The sequence below is a fragment of the Lactuca serriola genome, chromosome 1 (assembly GCF_051521515.1).
Source record: "Lactuca serriola cultivar US96UC23 chromosome 1, Lser_US96UC23_V15, whole genome shotgun sequence".
Classification (NCBI taxonomy): Eukaryota; Viridiplantae; Streptophyta; class Magnoliopsida; order Asterales; family Asteraceae; genus Lactuca; species Lactuca serriola.
The window spans coordinates 110,322,851-110,337,288 of NC_136408.1; the positions used below are offsets into that span (position 1 = coordinate 110,322,851).

The 14,438-nt window shown below is 34.8% G+C and overlaps 1 long non-coding RNA gene across 2 annotated transcripts; it reads left to right on the top strand.

The window, feature by feature from the left end:
* Positions 1-1,822: 1,822 nt before the first annotated feature.
* LOC145070518 (uncharacterized) lies at positions 1,823-7,644 on the top strand. 2 transcript variants are annotated; one of them, XR_013689974.1, is made up of 3 exons: positions 1,823-2,707; positions 7,079-7,150; positions 7,229-7,644. It is a non-coding gene; the product is annotated as an uncharacterized LOC145070518 (long non-coding RNA). The 2 variants fall into 2 exon arrangements; XR_013689973.1 differs by lacking the exon at positions 1,823-2,707 and adding an exon at positions 6,701-6,960.
* Positions 7,645-14,438: the final 6,794 nt, after the last annotated feature.

Genomic DNA, 14,438 nt, shown 5'->3' on the forward strand with positions numbered 1-14,438 from the left:
TAATATTTTACAAAGTTGATGTTGGAGGAGGTGAAAATGATATTTTAAAAAGTAAATATATGAAATATATCATTTTACAAAATATAGGGTTGAAAGTGACGGATTATATAAAGTTGTTGGATTAAAGTTGCACTTTACGCGTCGACATGCTTCTATATTGTACATTACCATTTGACGGAGGACAAACACAAAAGTTTAAAGAATGAAATGGTGAAGGTGACATTTTATAAAGTTGAAGGTGGAGGGGTTGAAGATGATATTTTAAAAAGTAAAGGGATGAAAAATCTTATTTTACAAAATAGAATGGTTACAAGTGACAGATTATACAGAGTATAAGTTGTAAGTGACGGATTATACAAAGTTGAAGGATTAAACTTAGACTTTTGCCATTAAACATATGTAATGCATAAAAATATACACTTTTAGCTACGGTAAACTTACATACATATCAGAATTTGGATTTTGTATATATTTATTATAACAAGCAGTTGGCGTGACACTTTGTTGAAAAGGATATCGACATATCGTCTTGTGCAGTTAAGCTTTTTAAAGTTTGAATTTGATTTCGATTCTTAATTTTTTTAATCAACAAATCATTAAACGGACTAATGAAATGAGTTAAGCGAAGTGAAAATAATAAAGTAATGATGAGAAAGTCTACATCAATATACAAGCAAGTGAATCATCAAACAGCGACATGAGTTGTGAAGATGCTCGTGTGACTCACTTCGACTCACTTCCACCTATGAGTTTACATAAAATATTCATTTTAAATCAAAGTTTGCTTCACCCATCATTCTATTATCTTATGAAACAAGTTGTTTTTGTTTCAATTTTGCTAAGGGGGTGTTTGATTTAGCTTTTTAGAGGCTAAAAGTCATTTTTTAAAAATTTACAAAAAGTCAGGTTTTCCTGACTTTTCTCAAAAGTTGATTTTTCTTCTATCCAAAATCCAAAAATTGTTTTTAAAAGATTTTTAGCAAACATCTTTTAGCTTTGATCTTTTCCTAAAAGGACTTTTGGCATATGAAAAATTAAGTCAAACACCTCCTAAATATCATTGACATTTATGGTAGATATATCATGAAAACAAGATACATCAATTAAAACCAAATAATTAAGTATTTTGACAAACAACTTGGAACTCATGTTGATTTTATTATTATAAATATTATTATTATGAGAAAAGTGAATATACCTTTAAGGGTATATAAGCTTAGTTACACACACTCATCATATTATGTCGGTTTATATCATATATACATTGTAATTTTCCAATGTTCTTATAATTTAACTTCTAACTTAATTTATTTCTAATGTTTTTATAAATTTCACATCTATATTCTTCTTATATAATTTTCATTTTCAACTATATTATATATAACCTAGTAGGTGTTTGACAAAAAATATGATGTAAGAGAAAGATAATAATGAAATCTTGAAAATTTTGAAAGTAAATCAAGTTAAAGGTTCAAGTTTAATAACATTATAATGGATATATCAAACAAAACAACGTATTATGGTAGGTTTGGGAACCTAAACTTATAAACTTTTAAGGATATATTCACTTTTCCCTATTATTATACATGGATCATACAAAATTACGAGCATTATGAAAAAGGGAATTCTTTTATATATATATATATATATATATATATATATATATATATATATATATATATATATATATATATATATATATATATATTAAAGGAGGACACTTCTTATGGGTTTAATTCTTTTAACCATGGTCACCGCTTCATCTGATCCTTCCTCATCCGAACAACCCACCGCCTCATGTTATTTTATTCTTCTTCAACCCTCCTTGCTTCGGCGTAGTTATCCACCAGCTCAACCTTTCCACTTTACAGTTTACACACGGCCTTCAGCACCGATCTCCATCGTGTAAGATCAAAGGTCGGGATCGACTGCAGCTTCTCATCGTCTTCCTCCGCCACTGAAGCGGGAGATACGACGATGGTGGTCGTGGCGGTTACCGTCCAAACCCTAAAACCCTACTCATCAAAATCAATTTCAGTAGCAGAGGTAGCAGTCGGGACAACCAAACAACACACAACAACAGTGGCTAAGACGGAATCCTATCGGTATGTGTTGGTGTTTGTATCTGACCTCAACAAATTGAATTGCAAAGTCGGCGTATAACGACCGGTAACTGGCGATGCCCAACAAAAGCACACCAGAACAGACGCTCACTTCAAGTATTCGACCGATTTCACTCACGCGGCGACAGGTTGCGTAGCAGTATATGACGGATTGAATTTGTCGTCGTCGATGCAGATGCGGGTGGAGGAAGTATTTGCACTGAGAAAATGTTGTCGGTAAGTTTGTGATGTCCTTACGTTTTCAATTTCTTACTTGTGCCTTCAAAGAAGAGATATCGGAGATGGAAGCCAGTGAAAACCCTCTACCGGTATCTCCATCTTATGTTCCCGCTACCTTGCCTCCTTCATCCCTCTTCTTCTTGCATATGTTATCTCTACTATGCTAATACAATTATGTACATTGATTGTCGAGTCCTTTTTGTTCAATTTGGTACATTGGCTTTTTTTTATAGGGTTAAGGTTTTAAATGGTTTGATTCGGCATGGCATGAGTTTGATTTAATTCGGGTTTCCAGGATCACGTGTGAGCTTAAAGGATTGGTGCTCCTCAGAAGCTACCAACTTCCTTTCCTGTAGTACGCCAAGGTAATTGCAGCGTGTGTGTGTATATATATATATATATATATATATATATATATATATATATATATATATATATATTTTGTATCCTTAAAGTTTCTTTTCACCACTAAAAGTGTACATATTTATTTATTTATTTGATTTGATTGTATAACTTAATATGGTTAACTGTATAATGCAATTACTGAGAAACTATTGTTTTTTGAGGGGAAGATTGTGCATAACCATCTCATGTTTCGTTTCTACACACCACCTCGGCCACAACATCACCGCTATACATCTGTCTATCTGTCACACCCCAAAACCGGAACGGCGGAAACGTTCTGGGGTGGATGACGTCATGTCAAGTATCACAACACATGCATTATAGTAATCGAAGTACAACAAAACATTGCATTAATAGAATAATTTTACATGGTTACTTTACAAGGTATCAAAGTAATACAAGTAATAGAATAAATACAGCATGGTACTAAGCTATCTTCATCAACAGCTCCGGGGATGTACCTGTCTAATGCTAACCTGAGAATACAAGTTATTTGAAAAACGAGTATCAGCATTTTTACAAATGCTGGTGAGTTCATAAGCATTTAGTGACATTTCATTCAAATAACTTAATAAAGTAATAGTTTAAGAGATTTCAGTGTATTAGAGTCCTTTCCAGAAAATCCTATATTTTCTTTAAATAAAGCAGCCTTCTACCAAGACTGGCAGTGATGTGTGGTAAAAAGTAGTTTTCCCTAAGTTGCTATCATTATCAAAATACTGAATTTGATTATTGAGGAAAGAAAACGACATCAGGGAATATCATATGCCTCAACAGTGAGGACTGCTGACTAAGGCAAGGAACCATAGACTCCAGGAAAGTATCAAACGAACGACACGCCTGGTTCAGTCTAACAAGTGGAGACACAGACCCCAGAAGGTACCAAATGAAAGGTACAACTAGTAAGGTCTAAAACAGTGAATACAGACCGCAAACAATATCAAATGAAAGATACGTCTAGCGAGGTCTAAAACAATGAACACAGTGAATACAGTGGATTCTGTGAATACAGTGGAGACAGACCCCAGACATCATCAAATGAAAGATACGTCTTGTAAGGTCAAAACAGTGTCACTCTGAAAATGAGTTACCAGCATACAGTGTAAATAGCTGGCGAAATACCGTTACCTTAAGGCCAAAGAATTATAAGGTAACCCGGGATACTCGTAACCATACTAACCGACACTAGAGTACCCGATGCCCTACAAGTGTCTATATAATGTGACATTTGTCACCCCTTGGCTTGGTGAGCCGTGGACTGTAGCTAGCAGTCAGGGTGCGGGGGTGTCAATCCCATATAGATCTATACACATAATGTCCGCTCTCCCTACAGGAGACTCTGGTTACCAACTAGATGACGGAGAAGGCCGTGTCCCAAAGATGCATCCCAAATAGTGGGTAGAGACTTCCAACTAGTGGTTTTCTAATGTAAGTGTTGAACTAGAGGTAGAGATTATTAACTGAATTGACTTAAGTAAACCCGTATGTCTATGCTTGTGTACATAATATATAAGTAATGAATCAACGAACTTCGGATGGACATCCGATCCCACCAGACCACATCTCAACGAAGAAAAGGAAATAGGGCGGACAAGCCTTCCTAAGTCCTTCAATCATTATTTATATGCATCTATACAAGCACAAACATACATCTAACTACGCTTGAGTGTGTATCAAGTGGTATCATACAGTGAAGTATAAGTGTACAGTGGAACATTCGAGTCGTGAAGTATAAGCGTACAGTGGAGCATCCAAGTCGTGAAGTATAAGCGTACAGTGGAACATCCGAGTCGTGAAGTATAAGCGTACAGAGTGGGATAATCGAATCGTGAAGTATAAGTGTACCAAGTGTAAGTGTATCACGAAGTGGAAACGACGATAAGTGAAGTAAGAGCGTCTATCAAGTATAAGCGACTACAAGTATAAGCGAAATAGAGACAATACCAAGTATAAACGCATCACAAAGTGAAAGCGTTATCGAGTAGGAGTTTAAAAATAAGTATAAGTGAAACAACAGTAACTAACAAGTAAAAGTATACCTGAAAACCTTGGAAAAACCTTTATACTCAGGAAAATCGCGTTTGTATTTTTTTTGGTAAAATAAGTGTAAAAACCTTTAGAAATCTTTGGGAATCTTTCACAAATTAGTTTGAAAATGGAACTTTGATAAAGCAATAAAAGTAAGAACTTGAACAAGTGAAAACCCTTTTTGAAAGCCATTTATAGTGTCCTACTCGGTAAAACAGTGTACAGTGGTAAAATCTTGTGCATGCGGGTTATCAATCACATGTGATTGATATGATAACTGGCATGTTTAACTTGTATTCCCCCCCCCCTATAAAACATGTTAAAACATTTAAAAGGTTCATTCAGGGGTATGAACTCACCTGGTGTAAGTAGGTCCGACGAAAGTGTCGTTTGGGTTTTCGGTGTCACGCAAGGACTCGATCACACACAATGACCTATTTAACATATGATAACATATGTTCACATACAATTAGCATAGATAATAATAATTAAACACATATACGCGCTCACAGGAGCGGAAAACACTTTGGCTAAGTGTTTGGGTGTCCCGGGTAGCGTTTAAGGGTGTCAATGGCTAAGGAATGGAGCTTACTATCCAAGAGTACACTCCCAATGTTGAGTTTACGGCCCAGGGACATCTCACCATGAGTTTACGGCCGTAAACTCATGGTGATGGGTTCTAGGGTGTTTAAAGCTTCTACTAGCATCATAGAATTATTCCAAGCACTTTTCCTAAAAGGCATGAATGGGTTTAAGGCTTCTAAGGTCACTTTATAGGAGTTTACGGCCTAGAGACACTCCTATGGGAGTTTACAGCCGTAAACTCTCAATCTTTGAGTTACGTGAAGTTTTAAGCCCCTATTACCTTTCTAGCAATTTCTAATGAAGTGTGATGCTATTTTGGGGGTTTAAATCTAACATTTGGATGTGTTTTGGGGAGTTTACGGCCTAGACTCTTGCTTGGGCCGTAAACTCCTTTTTACCCCTCTATTTCATGTGATTAAGTCCTTAAATCCTTCATAGCATTTTATAGAAATAGTCTAGGGTCATTTGGGGGGCAAAAACTACTTTTTGGGCATGTTTTGGGGAGTTTACGGCCTTGGTATAGACCTGGGCCATAAACTCATTTTTATCCTTCATTTTGATGTGTTTAAGTGATCAAAACCCAAATGAATAAGCCCTTAATTTATGTGTTAAGCCCTAGTGTGGTTTGGGAGTGTTTTGGAGGCATTTTAACAAGCTTTTGAGGGGTTTACGGCCTAAGCTTGTGCTTGGGCCGTAAACTCTCTTTTACCCCCTAATTCCATGAGTTTTAATGTTTAGACACTCCTAGGCTAATACCTCAATTTATTTCCTAGCCATTAGGGACAAGTTTGGGTCATTTTGGCCTCATTTTAGGTGTTTACGGCCTAAGCAGGAGCTTAGGCCGTAAACTCCTTTTCCATTGCTTCTAAGTCCGAATTTTGGGCTATAAACACCAATCAATATGTTTAGAATAAGCTAGGGTAAGCGGACTTACAATTTGGAAGCGTTTGGTTGCGGATTCGGGGCGAAAACGAGTCTAGAGAGAGAGTATAGAGAGAGAGTGTAAAAAGTCTCCAATGGGCTCCACTCACCCTTATATAGGGTTCCGGGTCGGGGCTCAGTGGAATTCTACCCAATACTGCCGTTAAACGGGGCTTTTGGTCGCACCCGATTTACTGGTCGTAATAATAAAACTTAACATTTTCCAAATAAATGGAAATGTGTGTCCCGTGTTATTATTTCCTTTTATCACGACTTAACGGCATGTTAAAGGTAACCAAATGAAATGTTTATTAAATTGACGCCCTCTAATTAACGGAACTTTTATAAAGTGGAATATTCCATTAACGGTAACGGGGAAATGTAACGGGGAAACTTGGGTTGTCACACTATCCGAATTCGATAACGGTCAGATTTAGGGCTTCTCAATAGGAACCCAGATAAACACAAACTTTGTAATTTAGTTCACAGCTATGCCAACTTTACTCTATTCTTCTGATTTTTGTTTTTCGAAAACCTTGAAATCATTGACCATCGCCCGACTATTGATTTTGGTTTTTATTGTTTTGGTTTACACTTTTGCACGCCAGGTGTTTGCTGTTTTGCCTCCTCGGCGTGGATATTTTCTAGGTTGTGTGCTCTGCTTTGATAATAGTTGGGGGTAAATAAGAAACATGATCCACTGATCAGATGGTATAAAGATTAAATCTTTTGTTTTTATTTTTTCTTTATTAGACTCTATGTTCACAACTAATAACAAATTAATCTAAAATGCACAGTGCAATAGAATGCAAGAAATCCAGAGAACAACGCTGCAATAAGCAAGCCATAAAAATATTCATTAGCAGAGGGTAAGTAACTGTAACAAAAACATTTTCTAGTGTATACTTAGATCCTACATGCGGTTAAAATCATAATTTCCGGTGCAGATTTCAAGAAAAGGAGGCATTTATGGATGATATTTGGGAATTCCAAGTTTCAATGGTGTTTTCAATGTTGATGTACGGGGGAAATTGTGTAATTTGGGAACGAATATCAAGATGATTGAAGGAATATGTGACTGCAATTTAGGGACTAATTATGTTGTAGTATTTGGTTTACTTCCTCGGATTCACTCATTTCTCTTTACTAACCTCATATCAGTTAAGTTGTTGCATTCTTATGACTTCTCTTCATATGTTTCGCTCACAACCGCACACCACTCGAACATGGCATTCTGCCTGATAGGTTGATGCTTAGGTTACTGTTGTACATGAAGATTCTATCGAGTTTCTTCCATGTTTTCCTTTTCTTTCAGTTTTGCGTGTTTCTCAGGTAATGCGAATGATTTGTATTATGTTAGTTACACAAAAAGAAGTCTCGGCAATTAATTTGTATCCTTCACTGCTTCTTTATTTCTTTTAATTAATTTATTATTATTTTTTTACTTTTTTTTTACCATTTTAAATATCCAATTTTAGCAGGGGAAGATTAATAAGTAAAACAGTTCTGGACAGTGAGGTTACCACTATTTATTCAATTTATTTTTTCTAATTAAATTACTATTTCAGATATTCAACTTTTATTTTACTCTTTGTCGCTGACACTAATGTTAAATTTCTAATTTTATTTATTGGTTATTTGTTCTTTGTGGGTTTTAGTATCGTATGAAGAGTTTCGTATAAAGAGTTATTATGCAAATCAAAGCTTCAAGGTTTGAAACCAGCAAACACTAAGATTTATATAGGTCCGTTTTCTTTATTTTACTATTGTTTTTGTTTTTTTTTTCTATTCAGATTTTATTTTAAGATGGGTAATCTTTTTAACTAAAAGATTCTGATGAATGATAGTTAACATTTTCTTGTCAATTTTTACTTTTGGAAGATGATATTTTGTAATTTCAAGTCCAGAAATATGTAATTGAATGCGAAATGTAGCATTGTTTGGTGGTCTTTCTACCACCTCAAACAACACGACTTTGTTGCTTGTGTATGTTATGTTTGCACTTAACTTTCATATTGTAGTGGGTATTGGGTAAGAGACACTTTGATGGTAAAATAAAAGCATTCTTCATTCTGTATGTTATAATAGTTGTTTTTAAATCAGCATGACTTTTTTGATTGATCGTGATTCATATCTATTAGTCTTTATGAGGGAAAAGGTAGATGGTTTGATTTTTTGACCCGGTTTAAAAAACATGAAATATGAAGGCTTCCATGTCCGTATGAAGTGCAAAGGCTGCGAATGAAATTGTTCAGGTAAAAACAATCACGTTTTTATCTATTTATTGGCATCATCTAATCATGGAAAATTCATTAAAGATTCGATAAGTAAATTTGATAATAGCATGTTAATAGATTTATGCTAAAAACAACAGTTAAACGGATTCAAGCGTTAAGCGTTATCACAACTTTGTGAAGCATCATGACTCTTTTCATTCTCCCTTTTCTGTAATATGAACAAGCGTTTCTTTAATTTAGTATTTATTTTTACTTAATGTAGATCACTTCATATATTTGTAGGATTCAAGTAGTATGTGAGTGAATATGGGGAGACACAATAGGAATAGAGCATATATACACATGAAAGTAACACTCGATTAAATGCAATTTTTTTTTTAAAATGACTGATTTTAGCAGTAAAAAAATACATATTCTTTCATAACAATACTCAAACTATAAACAAATAGTTGATCAAATGACATTTACAAAGAAAAAGCAAGGGAAAAAATGTCGCATCCGACTCCCGCAACGCGGGGGTCCCCACCTAGTTCCTATTATATAACTATTACCGGCATTACTAGAAGGAAATCTTAAGACAATTCTCATTATCTTGGAAAAACTAACGATGAAGTCCCAATTTTTTTTATTTGTTTTTGAATAGAATACCCAAGAAACCAGAAAATCCCTTCACTTTAGCCCATTTAATCTTTTCAACAGATCAATTATACTAGACGACTTGCCAACTGGACGGGTGTTGACGTGTCTTTACAAATAAAAAACGATTATTTTATGAAAATGAAGCCCCTCTTGTCAACGGGAGCAAGCAACTTACCACTTAAGCTAGAAGCTTTTTCTGCTATATATATATATATATATATATATATATATATATATATATATATATATATATATATATATATATATATATATATATATATAGTAACGTTCCAAAAATAAGACCTAATTTTTTTCATTTTTAAGTTTATAAGACAGTAAACCAAATCGTTGTCATAAAACGAAAGTAATCAAATTTTATAAATACATCATCCTTATTAGGGTAAATCACAAATGCAGAATCAAATGGTGTGTGCTCTGCAATCATCCTAGGCTCTTTCTTTTGAAACCAGAAGTACCTAAAATATAAACTGAAAACCGTAAGCACAAAGCTCAATGAGTTCTCCAAAATATGACATAGCATACATACACAAATAAACACATAATGGGCCCCGCCCTATCATCGGGCCACACCCAACATCGTGCCCCCGCTCGGTATACAGAGCTGTCAGTGATCGGGCCTCGCCCAACATCGAGCCCTGCTCGGTATACATATTTTTCAGTCATCGGGCCCTGCCCAATAAACATATCAAACATATAACCTTATAAACATACAAACACATGCCAAAATCACAAAGATAATAGCATACCGTACAATCATCGAGCCTCACCCACTAAGTATAACATGCCCCGCTCACATACAAATCATATACACATAACCATATAATAGCATACATAATAACCATTGGGCCCCGCCCAGTAAGCATACAAGCGCATACACATGCAAGAGTCATGCAGACATCTAGCACCCTACATAACATACCATGGGCTGACATTGGCGCCTTCGACCCGCTAAACATAGTGAGGAAACTCACCTCTAACTCTGAACAGTAACTGAACAGGCCCTGGCTCCAAATATCAGCTCTACCCATCACCTAATCATCAAATAGTGATTGATCCTTAGATACAACTCTAAATACCTCAAATAACCCCTTAGGTCAAACTTGGACAAAGTCAAAAGAAAAGAATTCAAAGTCAATAGTCCATGTTGACCCAACATGTCATGTTGCCCCTAAACCATGTCGTGTTCTGTCCGAATCCAAAAAGTTGGGAAAAACCCCAGCAAACACGCCTTGCTGACAACCACGTTGTGGTTGCTTGAGTTTCAAGAGCTTAATACATTGAGTTGTTACCTTCGATTTCAAGAGCTCCAAAGCTCAGATCTAGCCCAAAATATGATCTACAAGGATAAAGTTTCCAATTTATCCATTGGGACTACCCAAAAAGGTCCAAAACCCAATCCACAAAGCTTAATAATGCAAGGGCTTAACCAATAAGCACTTAATCCTTAAGTCTGAGGTCCATCCTTTCTAGAAGTGATTCTAACACCAAAACCTTCCCAAAGGTTGGTGCTTTATACACATACAAGCTCAATGCATGTCTTGAACCTATATTAGGTCAAAATGAGGATATATGACCTAATCTCTATGCATGACATCAAAACTTGATTATAGTCCAGATCCAAGTCACTACTAGATTAAGGACATGATTGTCATCTTACCAATCTCATTTAATGTTGAATTTTTACATTATTGAATATATCTATATAAAAGTCTAAAAATTTACATAATAAATCAAAATTTTGGATTTTTTTTAAATAATATTTTTTTTAATTTCTTTTAATAAAATGCAGATTTTTTTTAATTCTTTATAGAAAATATGAATTTAAGAAAAAATTGAAAAAAATATTTTTCTTTTCAAAAACTGCAATTTATTAAAAAAAATGCATTTTTTATAAAGAAAACTGCATTTAAAAAAAAAACTATATCTTTTAAAAAACTACATATTTTATACAAAAACTGCAAAGAAATATGCATTTTTTTCAAAAAAAAAAACTACACTTATTAAAAAAACTGCACTTTTTTAAAAAAAAATTGCATTTAAAAAAAGCTACATTTTTTTAAAAAATTAAAATTTTAAAAATAAATAAGTTTAATACAAAGAACTAGAATATTTTAAAAAAATACTCTAATTTTTTTAACAATAAAAATTAAAGTTTTAGGTGCATATGTGCATATTTTTTCAAATGCATATATGTATAGTTTTTATTCTATAATATTAGTAAGTATTCATAACAAATCTCATTTTTATTAATTAATATATAAACATAATAGTACAAGTATTTTATTCACTACAAAATAAAATATAAAAATAAAAAATGCTACAAATTACAAAACGTTTTCATGTCTTCGTGTCAATAATTCATTAATTTCTTCAATTTATCATTTTTCACCTCTTCAATATTCACCACAATTTCTTCCAAATCTACAAGAAAATTAAAAAAAATGATTGATGCAAAAACACTCACAAAAATACATATATGATTTTCATGTGATTAACATATGAATCACATGTGATTCACACATGAATCACATGCGATTCACATATGAATCACATTTGCATATGACATTCTATGTAAATCACATGCGATTCACATATGAATCATATGTGATTCACATGTGAATCACATGTGATTTACATGTGAATCACATGTGAATTACATGTAAATCAAATGTGATTTACATGTGAATCAAATATGATTAATATGTGAATTGCATGTGATTTTCGTGTGATTAACATATGAATGTGTCTATATATACATAATTCATATGTAATTCACTTGTGATTTACATGTGAATTATATATTATTCATATATGATTTACAAGTGATTAATTTGTGAATCACATGTGATTAATATGTGATTTACATGTGAATCACATATGATTTACATGCGAATCATATATAATTCACATGTAAATATATAATCTTACTCGTACCTTGTAAAGTAAATAAATAAAAGTATGTAGCTATTTTTTGTATTTGATAATGTCTAACAGGGATTTTGTACAATTACCTTTTCCCGAGTAGAATATTTGCACCACATGTAGACTTTAAATCTGTCCAACTCCTTCATTCACAATTGTTTTGAGATTCATGAGCTTCTCTTCATGCTATTGAATCATGTACTTGACACCTGGGTGGGAAGTATATAATTATAGCTAGAGTTAGCACTAATTTCTCTTAACATGCAGTTATACATTAAATCAAATTACAAATAAACCTACAATAAAGGAACAAAAATTAATGTAATAAGCTCCTAAGTATAAAATTTAAGGAAAACTAATATTTAACGAGATTGATTTGCTTACCTTCTAACACAAAAGACATATATATACCCTCGTTACTTAACAAGCCTTCTTCTCTTCTTGTTATCTTTTGCAGCTCAGGTGATCGGTTTTCTATGGCCCTTTTCCATACTTTCTTGAGTAAAAATGTGAGTTTTGGAGTTAAGAAGCTACAATCTTCTTTCACATAAACAGGATTATCAGAGGGAGCCATGGGTGGAATAGTAGCTGGGGTGCTGTTACTTGCAGGATGCTTATCTTATGTTAAATGATCATCTTCTTGCTTTCTCTTCAGTTTGAAAGGATTACTTAAAAATGGTTTACCATTTCCCTTATCGAAATCTACAAAAAATAAACCAATTAGCCTCATTTTAATTACTTTAAAATACCAACAGAAAGTGGAAAAACAAAGGTATGGATTGGACACTTTACCAATATTTTTGAGCTTCGTTTTCTTGGTTGAGTTCGGCCCATATCTGTAACACCCTGTTCTGGATTATTTTTTGATTTAAGGCCCGTGGGCCTTAATCCGAGTATGAGAAGCTTTTGATGCGTTGGAAGAGAAAGGTTATGCCCTTTTGGGATGTGGTTGAGGTAGGTTGTGTGATAAAAGAGTTCGGTTTGTGCTTTAGAGCCCAAATGTATTGTTAAGGCGCTGGTTCGGGCTTTTCATGAATTTTGGATCTGATTTCGAGTGGGATTCAGGAGGAATAAAGTTGATATAAGTGTAGGGCTTTTCGTTAGCTTTCCGTGGATATAAGGATCGTTGGAAACGGACTTATAACGAAGAAGTTATGGCCTTCAGAAGTTTTGTGGTTTCAGACTTAGCCGAGTACGTTGGGCGTAATTTGGAGTACACTGGGCGTACTGACCAGGGAAGGTCGTGAACGTTCTTCAGAGTACGTTGGGCGTACCATTGGAACGTTGGGCATACGCAAAACAGACCGGAACACTATTTTAGGGTCTTGGACCCTATTTAAGGTCCTTATCTCATAACCTAACCCTAATACCTTCAGCCTCCGTCCCTCTAAACCCTAGAAATCGACCCTAAGCCTCCATTTGAGTGATTCTTGAGCATTTTGGTGATTTAGTGAGTTTTTGGTGCATATTGTGGAAGAAGGAGTTTCTTGATGAAGCATTGCTTGGCTCGGAGCTTGTGGATCCAAGCCCTAATCATGTTGATCTAGCTCCAGAAAGCATAAAGTTTGAATCTTGGTGGTTTTCTCATATGGATCTAGTGGGGTGATGACTACTCTTGTTGGTGCATGTTCCAGAGGTATCAAGTTTGAAACTTGTTTATTGTTGTACTAGTTTTGTTTTGGGTCCATTTTTGGGTTTTTTGGTCCCAAAGATTGAAGCTTTATGAGTTGTTAAGCTCCATAGCCTAATATATGTCCCTTTAAGTGTTTCTAGTAGAAAGGATTCATAAAAATGAGTCCTTGGATGTTGGAATCAAACCGTGCATGAGATATGAGAATTTTGGGTAGTAAAGAGTGGGAGTTTTTGTGTTTGGGACTTGATCAGCCATGCAAAGGCTTAAAGTCACTAGCTTTATTGAGTGTGAGCCTTTATGGAATCAAGATCTAAGAGTATAGCTATGGTCTTAACTGATTAAGACCAAAAGAGTTGAAAAAGTAAATATGGGCGTACGCTGAGCGTAAATCTAGTACGCCCCGCGTACTAGGTTGGTGTCCCCGATCAGGATTCGTGTACGATGGAGTACGCTGAGCGTACCAAGGGAGGTACGTCCCGCGTAACCCCACTGTGGACCTTTTGGGATAAGTCTTATTGGGCCTTAAGTGTTGGGCCTGGAGTTTGGGCTTGTTGTGCTGGAGATTTGGACCAGAGGAATATGTATATGTGCCTTGGCCCTTGAGTTGGGCTTGCCTCTTGGACTTGAGAGTTGGGCCTCGGTAGAGTCCATTTATTATTGGGCCTTGGTGGGCCCAATGGGTTTTGGGGTTATTTATGGACTAGT